At 40.9% G+C, this 14,850-nt stretch overlaps 1 protein-coding gene across 2 annotated transcripts in view; it reads left to right on the top strand.

The window, feature by feature from the left end:
* The first annotated feature begins 7,927 nt into the window (after positions 1–7,927).
* Positions 7,928–14,850, top strand: part of NCKAP5 (NCK associated protein 5) — a 942,960-nt gene continuing 936,037 nt past the window's right edge. For both annotated transcript variants that reach the window (XM_073241351.1, XM_073241347.1), the window contains exon 1: positions 7,928–8,229. The gene's annotated coding sequence lies outside the window, so the exon portion shown is untranslated. The remainder of the gene's footprint in view (positions 8,230–14,850) is intronic.

Here is a 14,850-nt window from a genome sequence, read left to right as displayed (position 1 = left end):
GATGATTTTATTTTTTAAAGTAAGCTCAAATGGTGAAAGTTTTTAAAGTATAATAATGACTCCCCATTGTGGCAATTTTCATATTCGGTTCAAATGATATACAATAGAGAATATGTTAGTTGATTTATCTCCACAAAATCAAGTGTTGTCTTGGTAATAGTAACAGTAGTAGCCATGGCAGTAGTGTTTTTACAGTCGAGTGGAATATGGATAATTTTCATGTCATTACTACATAAAACCCATAATTCTTAGTCCTAAATCCATTTACACATAGCTTTAATGGCAAAAAGTTGAGCACATTTCCAAAGTTGGGTCTCCTATTACCTAGCTTCCATGAATTAGACATATTTGTTATAAAGTAATACCATAAATACTTAAAATTAAACTAAAACTGTCAAGATGAATAAAATATGCTTTATGATCCAGAATGTCTCCTTTTGTGGCTAGATTTAGTAGCTACAAATTCCTTAACTTCATTAATCCATAAAAAATTTCCATTTCAATAATACAAATGAGAAAATTAAATCTTTCTGCTTTCAGTAAAAATTGTAAAGCAAAATTGTGTCCCTGTGTTGGTGCTTGTTTTGGCAAGGGAGAGACAATGATTATTTTCATTTCTCAAGATTGTACAGTAAAGTCATAATAGCAACTGCCCTTCCTCTTGTAAGTGTACTGTCCTTTGTTTTGGAGTTGCATGAGTAAGATATCTGATTGCTTGAATCTTGTGGTGGAGTCAGATTTGGGCTGAAATTTAGGCTTTTATATGGTCTTAGGCAAATTAGTTAACCTCTTTGAGCCTCAGTTTCTTCATCTGCAGAATACAAATAATATTTAACTCTCAGGCTTTCTATGTATTAGAAGTACTGCATATATAATTGGTTTAGTGTCTAGCTCCACTTGGGTGCTAAATAAATGCACCTATTATATACCAAATAAGTGTACCTATTATATGACAAATAAATGCACAAAATAAGTAGTAAATAATGGACCTATTCTATACTAGACACTGGTATCTACTGGGAATGAAAAAAAGGCAATAAATCCTAGTTTTTGTTCTCAAAGAACTTACGATTTTGTTAGCACAGCAAGCTATAAAGTAGGTCAGACCATGTTTAGACCTCTGAACAGGGGATTATGAACAGTGTCTAGGAGTCCAAAGGTGTTAGTAATTAACTCTGATTAGGGAAAAGGAATGGGGGAAATCAATGCAATATTAGGGAAACTTCAGTGAGTACCTTGAAGAATAAACAGAACTTTGAAAAGTGGAAGAAGAAAGAACACCCAGAAAGAGATAAACTATTAGAAAAGGTGCAGTGACATGGGACATGCCCACAGAGCTTGAATGGTGACTTGGCCCTACGATTTAGATATGAATTATGGCCATACACAATATCAATATGTGCTATTAGTTTCAGGATCTTTCAAAAGAGATTTAACTCCACTATAGTGGAGGGGGGTCGTCTGTTTTTGTTAACTCCCTGCTTCTTAGGATTTTCAGTCCCACCCCTTCCTACACGGCCCTCTGGCAGCAGTGTTCTGGATGTGATGGAGTTAGGGCACCCCTTGTACCATGCACCTGAAGCTGCTTGAAGTGATTATGTCTATTGGCATCTCATTTTGCTTTACTGTTTCAGGAGCTAGGAAGAATAAGGCACATATTATCTTGTCATGTTTTATACAAAGCTGTCTGAATTCCTGAACACCTAGATGCACATTACCGGATTCCAAGGTTTGCAGCCACTTGATCCGAGTTATTCTGCAATGCAAACTGTAAAAAAATGCAATATCTTTCCATGCAAAAGCTGATGTGTGCTGCAGAAGAACCAGATCCAGCCCCACCTGACTGATGTTTTATTGTAATAATAACATCTCCTATTTGACAGCCTCTTCATTTACTGCTTCATTTACTTTAATAAGTATTACCTCATTTGATCTTCATGAATATTACATAGGAAGGTGTTCTTATCTTAATTGTATATACATATATATACTATAGGTCTGGAAGTAGAAGCCCTGAGAAGTGAAATTTGTATGAACACAGAGCTAATGGTAGGTAACTGGGGAACTGGGATCCACAGTCTCATCTTCCAATTCTAAATCCCATGTTCTTTCCTCTTTCTTCTGTCCCCTTGTCCTCCTTCCTTCAGTTCCATCTGCTAACAATATTTATTTATTAAATGCTATTTCAGGTATTGTTCTGGATCTTAGTAATACAGCAGGCAGTGAGACAGATCTCTTCATGGACCATTTCCATGGACTGTCTCTACGGAGCTTAGAGTTTAATAAGGAGATGGGCAGAAAAAATACAAATAATTAATTTCAATTGTGAAAAGTACTACTCGAGAGAAATATTAAGAGACCTGTAAAGTGTATAAAATACTTATTTATTCAGCCCTGTCTCAGAAAAAAAATGTTGCATATAAGCAAATATTCCAGACAACTGAATCTTGCCCCTTCAAATGCAGCACTTGCATCTTAGGTGGAAGTGCTCTGACGATACATTAGAAACTTCCCTGCCTTAGGAGGGGTATGTAGGATATACACTATCTTTTTCCAGCAAATACTCTATGTTTTTAGACTGTGTGGAGTTCATACTCAGTGGGAAACAAATGTCACACTCAAATGGGGAAATTGAGGAGAATCAAATAAGGAGAATCCTTATAAAGGTACCTGCAAGTCTGAAGGGATGAGAGAGGGAGCAGTTTCCAGAACCCAGATTGCATGGCTGCAGGAAAGGGCCGCCTGACGAGAGCTGTTCCTTTCAGCCAACCTGCGAGAGTGAGTTAGGAAGGGAGTCAGGGGGATAAACATCCAGCTCATTCTCATCCTGCCCTTTGATCTGCTGAGCCCACCAGCAGTCAGAGGGCAAAGGGGTTTGGGTCACTGGGGTGGGGCAGTGGGGCCCCAGGTTCCTGGCATGCCATCTCGAAGGAGGGGCGCAGGTGCAGTAGTGGGGGTGTCCTCATGACCCACAGGCTTCGCTAGTCCTCCCTCCCCCCACCAGCCTCCGGGAGGTCCCGAGCTTTGAGGGGGTCACAACAAGGCCAAGGGCAGTGGTGCCTTCACTCTCCTTGGTCCTCTCCAGCGATGCCTCTCCGTTCTGGTGTTTCTTTGTCACTCTTCCTACTCTGAAGTTATCTTGTTTATTTTTTACTTATTTATTAGCAATCTTCCCTACTAAAATGGTGTCGCAGGAAGGATCTCATCTCTCTTATTCATGATTGCATGCCCCGAGGCCTAGACCGGTGCCTGGAACATGAGTGATAAAACAGGCACCTAGACTTGTTAAAAATGCCCATTAAATGACTTACCACAGACATTGAGAAAAGGGCCTGAGGGGTGAGTTGTACTTAAGAGAAGCACTGAACCCTTTCACCGCTTTCTGGTTTTTGTTGAGAGGCTTGGGATGGCAGGGTGACTAACCCATCTCTGGTACTTACCCGGTTGTAATGGTAAATTTCTGCATCCTGACAACCCCTGAGTCTCAGGCAAATGGAGACCACTGATTGGTCACCCCGTCAGGTATGGTCAGGAAGCTGTTTTAAGGGAGAGTTGAAGGGCCAACTGTGTCTTCTTAACACCTACTTACAATGATTAAGAAAAAAATATTTCTTAGAATTTAGTGAGGCCAAAAGATTTATGCTGTCTCCTGAAACACACTAGAATTAGATTAAACATCATGTGATAAAATAGAGCTGTTTTCAAAACTATGCCATACCAGGTTACAAATGTGAATCTTGATAAATAGGAAATAATTGGGATGGCATGTCATTTTCAGCAGCTTTCCCTCTGTTGCATTCTGAATGATGCATGGCTTACTGTTCTCCCTTCATTTGTTTGATGACTTTATGAAAATGCATAATTTGTTGACATTTGGGGCACCACTAATGATGAAAACTTATTGTCCATTATGCCAAATTGAAGGGAACAGGAATTACAGTGTCTCTGGAAGGTCTGGCAGCAACAGCACACTGCCCAACAGCACCACAGATTCCAATTAGAGCACAGCTCTGGGAAGTCTGCATATAAAATACTGTGCTATGAGAGCACCCAATCCAAAAGCAACTTCTACTTAGGTAGACCATTTAGCTGCTTGGACATCCCCGCCCCCTGTGAGTACTGGTTAGAATTGCTTTCTGCTGAGGATTACAGAGACCTGAGCAAGAGTTACTTAACATTCTATCACATAGTTAAGTCCAGAGCTTCAGCTCCACTGTGCCAGCAGGACCAGTTACTTATTTTTCTCTTCAGCCATTCTTACCATGCGTTTTTCATCTTCATGCATATTTCATGGTTTCCAAGATGGTTATTCCACCACTTACATTTGTCTGTGTTACAGCTGGGCAAGAGAGGAAGGATGAAAGGCAAAAATGTGAATGCCAGATAAGTCAAAAGCGCTTTCTCCAAGGCATCATTGAATAATTCCTATTTGCATCTCATTGGTTAGGGCTGTGTCACATGGCCCTCTATCCACCTCATTGGCTAGGGCTGTGTGGGATGGGAAGATAGTTTTTTTTTTTTTTAAGCTGGGAACATCACTGCCTTCTATCATATGCCTCTACGTCAAATCAGAGTTCTGCTAGTGGGGAAAGGAAGAGATATGTCGCAGGCAGTTAGCAGTGTTTGACATAAGATGACACCCTCCCTGTCTCCTGTCTGAAGGTAGGTTAGACATCTATGCTTGAGTAGGGCATCTAATTGGATAGAGGGCATATACACAGTGTATGTTCCAGGCTACTTTTTACACAAAGTCCCTTGGTGAGATGAAATGCCAAATGAGTGGGAATAAGCAATGGGAAGACTTTATGCAACTCTGTGAAGATAAAGAAAATGTCATTTGAGTGCAGTGTAAGGAGGAATAGTCTGAACTTTATTTAGAGAATAAATGAGTTAGAAAAATGTATAATTAATTTAGCACATGGTTCATTCAGTAATTAAAATAGTGCCTAACACTGTGCTGTTGATTTGAGAGATAATCATATTCATGATAATGAGATCATATCTTGAAACTGGAAACTAAAGATAAGGATTACAGAGCAAAAAGGAACACAGTGCCTCAGTCCCTGCTGACCACAGAGCTACCATTCAATTCTCGATGTCTTTCATGAAAGTGAGAAAATAAACTTTTATATTAAGTCACTCTCAATGAGAGCCCTGTTACATGCAGGAGAACCTAACTCAGACATAGGAGATTAGCTTGGAAAAGTAGAGTTAAATCAATTTATGGATAAAAGATAGTACAAATTTTTGAGCATAAACTGTTTTCAGGGTACTGAGCTATGTTTTACATCCTGGACATTCTGAAGTAACTCCTTCCCTTTTCTTTCCATTATGTCTCCAGCTATTGCTGAGGGGAGAATGGCCAGGGCTGATAAAACTGGCATTATACAGTCTTTCTAGAAGGAGATCTCCTCACAACCCAGAGTTCTCAGTCATGCTGTTTCTATGCCTGCCAATGACTTTGTGGTAGATGGCTGTTCCTGTGCTGTGCCCTAATGCCAACATGAAAATGCCAGAAGATTTCAGTGTTTCTCTAATCAAGGTTGAGACAATATGCTCAAAACAAACCATGGTTGGGGAGGGAGGGGTATTTACAGTTGGCTATTGGGCCCTAATCCTCAAATTTGGCCACCAAACCACCTTGCCCAGAACAACGAAGCAGGATTTAACTGTGTAAGGATGTCCAGGGTAGATACTCCTTAGGCTTTTCAAGGGCCTTCCAGGAACATCCTCTGTCCTTCTCTAATGATACTTCTTCTCAAGTCAGTTGGATCCTCCAAAAAGCAGATACTGAGACTGAGTTAGGAGCACAAGATATTTAGGGAAGGGGAGTAGGGAAGAGGGGAGAGGTAATGTCTGTGAAAGATGAAAAGAGAAAGAAGAGCAAGGTGGTGTGGGGAGTCCTCAGGCTGTGATGCAGGTCTAACCAACCTCAGCCAATGCAGCAGAGAGCTTTGGAACAAAGATGCCCATTAGAGAGGTTCTGCTTTGGGTGGAAATGGTCAGATTGTCTTGCTGTCACCGGCTGGTGGATGCCCAGGAAGGGTGTGGTTTCAGCAAAATAGCCAAGACAAATTCTGAAGGCAGTAACAGCTAGAGGCCATCAGCTAACTGCTGTTCTTGTAGCTGGACAGAAATTCTTGCTCTTAGTGGCACCTCCATAGCTGTTGCAGCCCCATCCCCAAGTTCCTCTCTATTTAATCTTCCTTTTCCTCCCCAGAGTCCCCTCCCCAGACTTCTGGGACCATCTATCCTCCCTTGGAAACCATGAGGTTTCACATTCTCTCTTGTATCTGACATGTTTCCCTGCTTTGGCTGTCCACTTACCTGAGGCATTGCTCCTCTGTGGTTTCTGCTGCCATTCAGTGTGGACAGCAAAGCACTGTTTCAGGGTCTCCCAACTTGGGGGCTGGGAGAGAGGGTGAGTGTTGATCACCTGGGGTACAGGGAGGGTCAAAAAGCAAACTTCCACACTGGCTGCAGCTTGTTCTTGGCTAAAATGTTTAAACTGCAGCAAACCTCACAGCTCAAAGACAACTCCTCTTCACAGACCCCCTATTCACATAGTTTCAACACTATTTCCTAAGAACTGTTACCCCCGATTGTGTTATGCTAAGAATACATCTATTTCCTTTCCAAAACAGCCTCTATTCACTGGACCCCAAAAGGGGCTGCACCCAACTCCCTGTGCTCCAGGTGACCTTCCCTGAGGAGGAGGAGACCCCAGTCAAGTAAATTCTGACATTCCAGAGTGACCCCATTTCATCCTCAGTCATCCTGCAACGTGACACATTCATCATTTAATATTCCAGGCAGTCAAGAAGGCATGTGTTGACTGATTGGAAAAGAGAGACCAGGATGTGGACTCAGAGGCAGCTGGCAGCAAAGCCCATGTGCTTTCTCATGGTCCACGCTCTGTAAGAGAGTTCAGACTTCATGGATCTGTCCCTTCATTGTTCAGCATGTAATTATCAGGAAGGCTGTAAGCCAGCTGGCCCCTGGTTCTACGTAGCTTTTGTATTACTGGAGGCATGGACACTAGTTTTATTTGTGATGTTAGCTGATGAGGACCAAGCATTGCCAGAACCAGGCTGAGCCATGCTCCCATGTCACCTTATCAAAGCACCCTATGAAGAAGTAGCACATAGTTGAAATCTGCATTTTGTTGCTGACAAAGCTGAGGTTTAGCAAGGTGAAGCAATTTGCTCAAGGTCACACAGCAGGTAAGTGGCAAAGTGGGGATGTAATCTCAGGCAGTCTGAAGTCAAGGTTCATGGACTCAGTTGCTAGGCTATATGGCAGCACTGCTGAGAAGTAAAGAGGTACAGGAAGTCTTTAAAGCATGGCAGGCTGAAAGTCACCTGTAGGACATAGTACAGGACAATGTATTGCTGGGCCAGGATGCCACCAAATGCCCCAGAAGGGACAGTGTGCTGGGTCTTCGCAGCTCTGATGCCAGTCCCTGAAACAGCTGTTGCTGAGTCCAAGACAGTTATGAAAGATACAGCTGGAACGATCAAGGGGTTTTCCCCTGAAGACTGATTCTTAAAAATAATCTTCAGTTAAGGGTTAAGGACTGCACTGGAATATTATTCTAAGTCCATAATAGGGACAACATGCACAAAAACCTTATGCTTTCAAATTCAGAAGACAAGAAACAGGTGGCCCCTCTTGTTCTAGAACAAAAAAGAGGGACGTGTTGCTTCCCACAGCGGGTGTGTGGTGTGAGTGCTGGCACTTTCCACGTATCAGGAAGAGCAAGCGCTTTGCTTTTCTGCAAGCCGTTTCTGAGGAAACCAGGTTTCCAAAGTTCTGTACATAAATGTGCAGCCTTTGTTCCAATGACATTTTATGTGAAAACTTGATACATAAGACAAATCCAAGAGGGGCTGCTCTTGGGGAGGAGAGGGTCTCCTGGCTCACCGCACCCACTGAGGCAGCTTCACGCAGCAGCACTGAAAACCACAGGAAGAATTCCGGTTCCATTTCTGCTTGCATGCAAGATTTCTAAATCTTGTGAGATAATAACACATTTTGGGCATCATGCAGCATGAGATCCTTTAGCAGTCACCAAGCAACGAGATAGTGAGTAATAGATGTGAGAACATGGAAACTGATCAGGGAGCGGCGGCTACGAGCCTGTGTTTGCAGAGCTTGGGAGAAAGAGCTTGAGAAGATGCTGCGCTGAGCATGGCCAGCCTGGTAGATGGAACTGGCAGAGAGATGATGGTGAGTTGGTGGATTTAGAGACATATCTGCCTCCTTGGGGTGTTTGGGTGGAGAATTCAAGGGGAAGTTCCTGTTATCAATTTAGCCTGAAATTATGCCACGCTGGTGATTTGTGGGGGTAGGATGTTACAGTCCAAGCATACGGTTTGAGATAGACTATAAAGTCATATCCAGGCATAAATTAGTATATGGCTGCAGGTAAGGTTCCCATCCAATTGTAAGATTTGTAATGCTTGTTTTTATGCTTTTGGTTTGGAACTCAGAAGTGAAGTATAAACCACATTTGGGCTGACTTTCAGTTTTAGAATAAGACGGAAGTGTTCAAACAATTTTGCAATTGCTTCCAAATATTTTTTGGCAGCAGAATTCTGTTTTCAAATTAAATCTGACTTCAGATTCCACAACATTGAATAGACAACATAGTATTTTATCAACATGAATTTATACTGTAAGTCAAAATCTCTGACATTTATTTTATATAAAGCTAACCATGAGAAAAATGGGACTTCTGATTATATGCAATATTTGAAATTAGAACTTAATGTTACAGTCTTATCAGTTACAGGATCCAATTTGTTCCAGATGTTTTTCCTTTGCTGCCACAGATTTGAGAAAATAGTGGTTTACACAGATAAGGGGCAGTAAAAGTTAAATGTATTTTAAGTAACTTGCTATTTATTCCCAGAATAGTTTTAAATTAAACCAAACTAGCAGAAGATATTTTATCCTAAATTTTCCTTCAGAATAAGCTTGATTGGCACACAGTCAGTATACTAGTTGTTTCCCATGAATTAATTTTTAAAAACTAAAGTTGTAAAACAGTCTTTGATAATTAGAGCTGTGGTACTCAGTGCTATTTCTTTCTTCTGATGGTTTCCCATCTCAAATTGTACCTGGGCAGTTTCAGAATCCTCTGTACAACCTCGGTGTCACTAGTGATGTTTCTTTCACTGGTTTCCTGAGTTCCATGTAACCCAACAGCTTGATTTCAATTTCATTTTAAAATACATTATCCCTTTTAAAAGTGCCATCTTAAAAGGCACAAACATTTTATCACACTGGAGACATCTGATGCATGTAGCGTCCACCAGCCCAACTTCTTTGGAGAGACTTTGCATAAAGCAACTTCTGTCACCTTTGGTTAATGGAAGAATATACTGAGATTAACTGAGGACTTATCCCCTATGTTGCAGAGACTGTCTGCAGAAATTGTCTTTGCATTATCCATTTTAACCTCTTTTCTTAAAAATAGGGTCCCACATCAATGTACTCAGCAAGAAGATACTTCCCAGCCTTCTTTGCAATAAGATGTGACCATGTGACCTAATCATAGTCTATGACCTATAAATAGAGTGTTTTATGGTACTTCCAGGATATTCCTTATGGGAGACTCAGGTCTAGGGTACTCTCCTGTCTTGTTCTTTCACACTTTTCCCTTAATTTTTCCTGGAATGTGAATGTGATAGTTGGAGCTTCAGCCACCTTGGACTATGAGGTCTTGAAGATGGCAGCCTAAGGATGATAGTATAGGATGAGAGAAGAAACCTGAGTTCTTAATAAATGTGGACCCATCCTTAGTTCTGGAGTCCCTACTTCTGAACTTCACTTTTACTTGTTTAAGCTATGCTTATATATAGCCAAACCTAATTTTGACATGCTATTAGAAAGCCCTGGCCTAGACGGAACTATGGACCTTTATGTTAGTAGATTTACCAGTTAACATCCTTCTGATTATATGTAATAGACTCTTAAGTAATGGTAAACTAAGTAACAAAGTATTTGATTATTTTGTAGACTAGGATGCCAAAAGGTAGGCAATTTCAAAGTCGATTCAAAAGCTTGATAATTTCACCATGGACCCTGGCTCTTGCCTTTCTTCTGCTCTTCCAACCTCTGCATATAGAAAATATTTTCCCATCATAGTCTCAAAATATCTACACACAATAATACTCAAGGAAGAGAGTGAAGAGGCTGGACTATCTTTGAATTCCCTATCTTTTTTTAAGCCAAGTAAGAAATATTTCCAATATACCTTCAAGCCGACTTTCCCTTATTAGCCAGACCTGGAAATCTTGCCCACCTACAAGGCGATTCACTAACAACAACAACAAAAAAAATGGATTACCATGATGGCCATAAAAGCAAACACAAGGTATCCCTTGAGATTGTGTACTTTGAAATCTGAACAAAATTTGGGCTTGTGTAAAGTGGGGGAGAAGGTGTAAATGGCTCCTGGATGGGTAACATAATAGGCTATCCTAAGAGACTTTAAAAATAATATTAGAACTGGCAGGTCAGTTAAACAGCAGTAACCCTAATGGAACCAACCAGAAATCAGGGCCTCCTGTGATTTATCTCTGCTCATGAGGGAGGTGAGAGTTAATTTCAAGTTTGGCTCAATGGAAGCCAGAGAACTAGCAGGCAGGACTTGCCTGGGAATTACTGAGGGGGCAAGTATGCCCACACCCAAATCCTCCTCTGGGAGGAGGATAAAGCTGCAGGTGACCTTCTGCCCTGTCAAGTCCATTGCCATCAGCCTCATTCACCTGGGTGCTATTGGGAAAAGAGGTTGATTGCATTAACAAAATGTCCACATAACTTAAAAGGCTAAAATATTAAATAGTTTTTCCTGGAATATATATTATTACACCTTCTAGCTAAAGTGTATGAAATACTTTAAGCATTTTTTTTGGTAGATGAGGGTCATCTTTAGATATATAGATATGTATGTATGTGCGGTTTTGTGTGGACCTAAATTTTCATTTCTAAAAGCATTAATTTTTATAATGTCTTATAGAAGAAGATAATGTTAAATAATAAATGCTTATGAACAAATGGTATATTATAAGCAATTTTTCACCCTGGTTACACATTAAAATCATATGGAGGAGTTTTTTTTAATGCGTTGGCTCTATTCCTAGAGATTCTGTGGTAATTGGCCTGGGATGAGAAGGAAGCATTAGTTTCATTAAAATATCCTCAGGTAATTCAAGACAATTCTGGCATAGGAACCACTTACACCAGATACTGGGGTGGGATGGACACTTGTCATGCATTATTTCAAATATTCTCCCTAACATGCATGGTGCATGTCAGTACATCCTATTACAGATTTTAAAAACAGTTCTTGAGCATTTACTATGTGCCATGCACTTTTAAACATTTTACATGCATCAACTCATTTAATAAGTACAATGGCCCTTTGGAGTAGGTGCTATTATCGCCTACATTTTATAGATGAAGAAGCTGAGTCTCACAGCAGCTAAGTAACTTGCTCAAAATTCTGAAACTAATAAATGGAGGAGGACGACAACGAATTAGAATAGGAATCCACAGTCTTAACCCTCATGCTCTATTGCAGAGGAATAAATAACATTCAAAGATTTGTTCTAGGAAAATAAGTTATTCACAGGGCTAGTTTGGAAACCAGGTCTTCTGATTTCAAATAATAGCAGTACTGTACCACTGCTAGTTGTAATTCTGATACTAATACTAAAATACTGATAAAATTACCATCCTAACATGTTGTTAGCATTTGTTGAGACCTTACATGATTCAGACACTGTGCAAAGGGCCTTATTTAATTCTTGTAGCAACTTACTGAACTAGCTTGTAGTATCTCCATTGCTTTTCTTCAGATCAGGTAATTGAAGCTTATAAGGGTCAATGATGGTGCCTGATATGTTTAGGGGAGCTGGTCTGGCTGACTATAAACTCCCACTCTTTCCATGGCTCTGGCTGTGTATGTGTATAAACATGAATATGCACACACAAGACAGTGATATTTCATTCAGCCATTCCAATGACTCCTTCATAGCAGCAATTAGATTCCAAAAATTTAACAACAAAAGAAGAGTCAACAAAAGTAATTCCTTTTCTTTGAATAACTGGCTCTGGATGAACATTGCCCCATGTAGGAAAAAAAGGATAAAGGGCTATAATCAGGGGGAAGTGAAAAAAAGTTATAAGGATTTAGACTAGGTTTCTGGGGGTCAAGGATAGATTTCCCACATGTGTCTATGAACCACGGTCAACGCGTGGGTGCATTGGAGAGGCAGGACCTCCGGAAGGGAGGAAGCAAATGGAGGAGGAGGAGGAGGAAGAGGTCCTCTGGCCAAGACTGGAAGATATTACATGGGCCACAGATCTGACCCAATTTGCATAACTGCTGACTGTTCCTGGTACTGGTAAGACTGACTGTCAATTAATACAGAGGAAGTCATGTGGCTTTATAGGATAAGAATGCAAAATTAGTTTGTGTCCTGGAAATAGGCAGACCAGCGGTCTTAAAGATACAAAAATGAAAGGAACAAAGGGAGGGGTGACTTTGGCTCAGAACTCATGATGTCATTTTCAAATACATATAAACAGGAAGTGGGAGTCATACCTTTGCTATTTTAGGAACAAGAAAAACTGGGGAGAATTGATGAAGCCAAAGATTCATGAGCATTTCTTGGCAGTACTATGGACAAAAGACATGCTAAATAGGCTACAGGGTACCTGGCTTAGGTTGAATTGAGAAAAGAATTGACACTGAGAAATTGTATTGGCTCCATAGCCTGCAATATGACCATAACCTTTGGCTGATGAAACATGAGTTTGACCATGTTGAGAAAGGATCTGGTGTTTAATTCTGATGGACCCTCGTCAAGGGGGCCCTGACAAGTCTAAGCCTCCAGTGGGCTACGTGGGACCATGTGGTATTCCTGACCACTTCTAAGTTTGAGCATATTTGGCAGCAGTGTCAAATTCCATGGACTTCCACGCAGAGGTGATGAATTTATTGAACAAATGTGTTCTATCTAGAGAACAGGTCAGCTCACAGCCTGTCTCACACAGCCTCTGAAAGCCAGTGTTGTTATTTCTCCCTGGGTGTGTGAATGTATGTGTGTGTGTGGGCACACACGTGTGAAGTTTTAGGTGGGAGCTGGAGGTAGGGAAAAGGGAAGGTCAATATTTATGAGTGGGTGTCTAAGATTTTATTTTATTTTTATTTCATTTCCATGATCAACATATGCCTTCTGGTGTCCAAGGTCCCATTATTTCACATATATATAAGTGACTAAAAATAAAACCTTATTATAGCAAATTAGATTCTTTTGCTTTAGCTATTTTTCATTTTTGACTTTGTAAAAATGGAAAGAAATTCTATTACCAGAGACAAGGCTTTCACTTAGAATGTTATTAAAACAAATACCTGAAATGCCTGCAATATAGACTGGACTCTTTCTGTAAAATTGCAAATATATTCCTCACATCGCCTGAGTTTTCTGCACACCCTTCTCTAGGCCAAGCCCATATAACACATGCCTTTTCTGTGCTCTCTAGGCTTCAGTTTCTTTTCTTGACTTCTTCCTTCTTTTAATTCCTTGCCTGTCAGTCTGAGGGGCTTCTCTTTACACATGGCTAAACTTAGCCTGGAACCTGCTCATGTTTCACTCACAGTGATCTCATGCCAGGCCTTCAAGTCTAATTATTTAAACCACACAACTAAACTATGGAAATTCCCTGGTTTTAGCCATGTTCAGACACTTTGGCATTTTTGCAACAAAGATACAGTTTTTCCAAAAGGCTGAGTTTGCTGTTTTTTGTTGTCGCTGTTAATCCACACCATTCACAGATCCTGTGCTGATGAATCCTGCTGCCTTTGCCAAAGAGATGACCTATTTTTTCCTGTGTCTGGCATTAATGGGGATGTAGGGTGTTGCCTGAGAGCTGAATGTCAAGCAGTGGCCTTTATCAAATGCCAGCTGTGTGCCCAGTACTGCAACTGGCAGCTGTGAGCAAGTTGGAAGGAGAGGAGCAACAGTGTGTTTGCCCTCAAGGAACCCGCCCTCTAATGGGGAAATGCGGTGAAGGACAAACATCAATGAAAACAACTTAAAAAAGAGCAAAGAATCAATACCAATGACTTAAAAATGCCCCAGCTTTAGCTGGCTGCCTGTGGTGAGACCCCCTCCACCAACCCCACCCTGCCCCAGGAACTGAGTCTGACTGAGTCTGAGCCAGAAAGCAAAGAGGAGCCAAGTGGAGAGCCACATCTTAGGGGTGTGCTCACCAAACCAGTTATTCCAGGGCCTTCCCGTTTCTATGTCCTCATAATTTTTAAACATTTTACTTGCTTTGTCTCTGTTACATTAATTTATTTTTAAAAATATATTTAAAAATTAAAAGGGAAATGAATATCAATATTATTACCCTAAGTGTAAGTAGGTAAATAATAAAGCATGTGTATCTTTGTATCCATTGTATAAATAGAATGAAAACAAAACATTATTAGTACCTTTCAGCTAGCTATTGTTGTCATGGAAGCCCTAAGCTGGAGACTGGTTCTCTTGTTATTGAAGAAGGTTAACAACAGTAAGGGAGGTGTTGAAGACATACCAGGCCTGAGCTGAGACTGCTTCTCTGATGTAAAAAGGGATCGTCATCAAGAGAAAGGGCCAGGGCGTTCCCTGTGTTCTCACCATGAATATACACCCTAAAGGAACCTGATGTCTAGCCTGGGAGGGGCCCCACCTCGGGAGGCCCCTCTCTCATGTTGGAGAAGGCAATCTAGGGAACAATCACACTTTGGTGACTATTGCTGCTGAGGGTTGCTCATATGGTGTTCAAAGCAAT

This window comes from Manis javanica, chromosome 7, assembly GCF_040802235.1.
Source record: "Manis javanica isolate MJ-LG chromosome 7, MJ_LKY, whole genome shotgun sequence".
NCBI classification, from domain to species: domain Eukaryota; kingdom Metazoa; phylum Chordata; class Mammalia; order Pholidota; family Manidae; genus Manis; species Manis javanica.
Note: the sequence above shows the minus strand (reverse complement) of the source record. Positions and strands in the feature narration are given on the sequence as shown.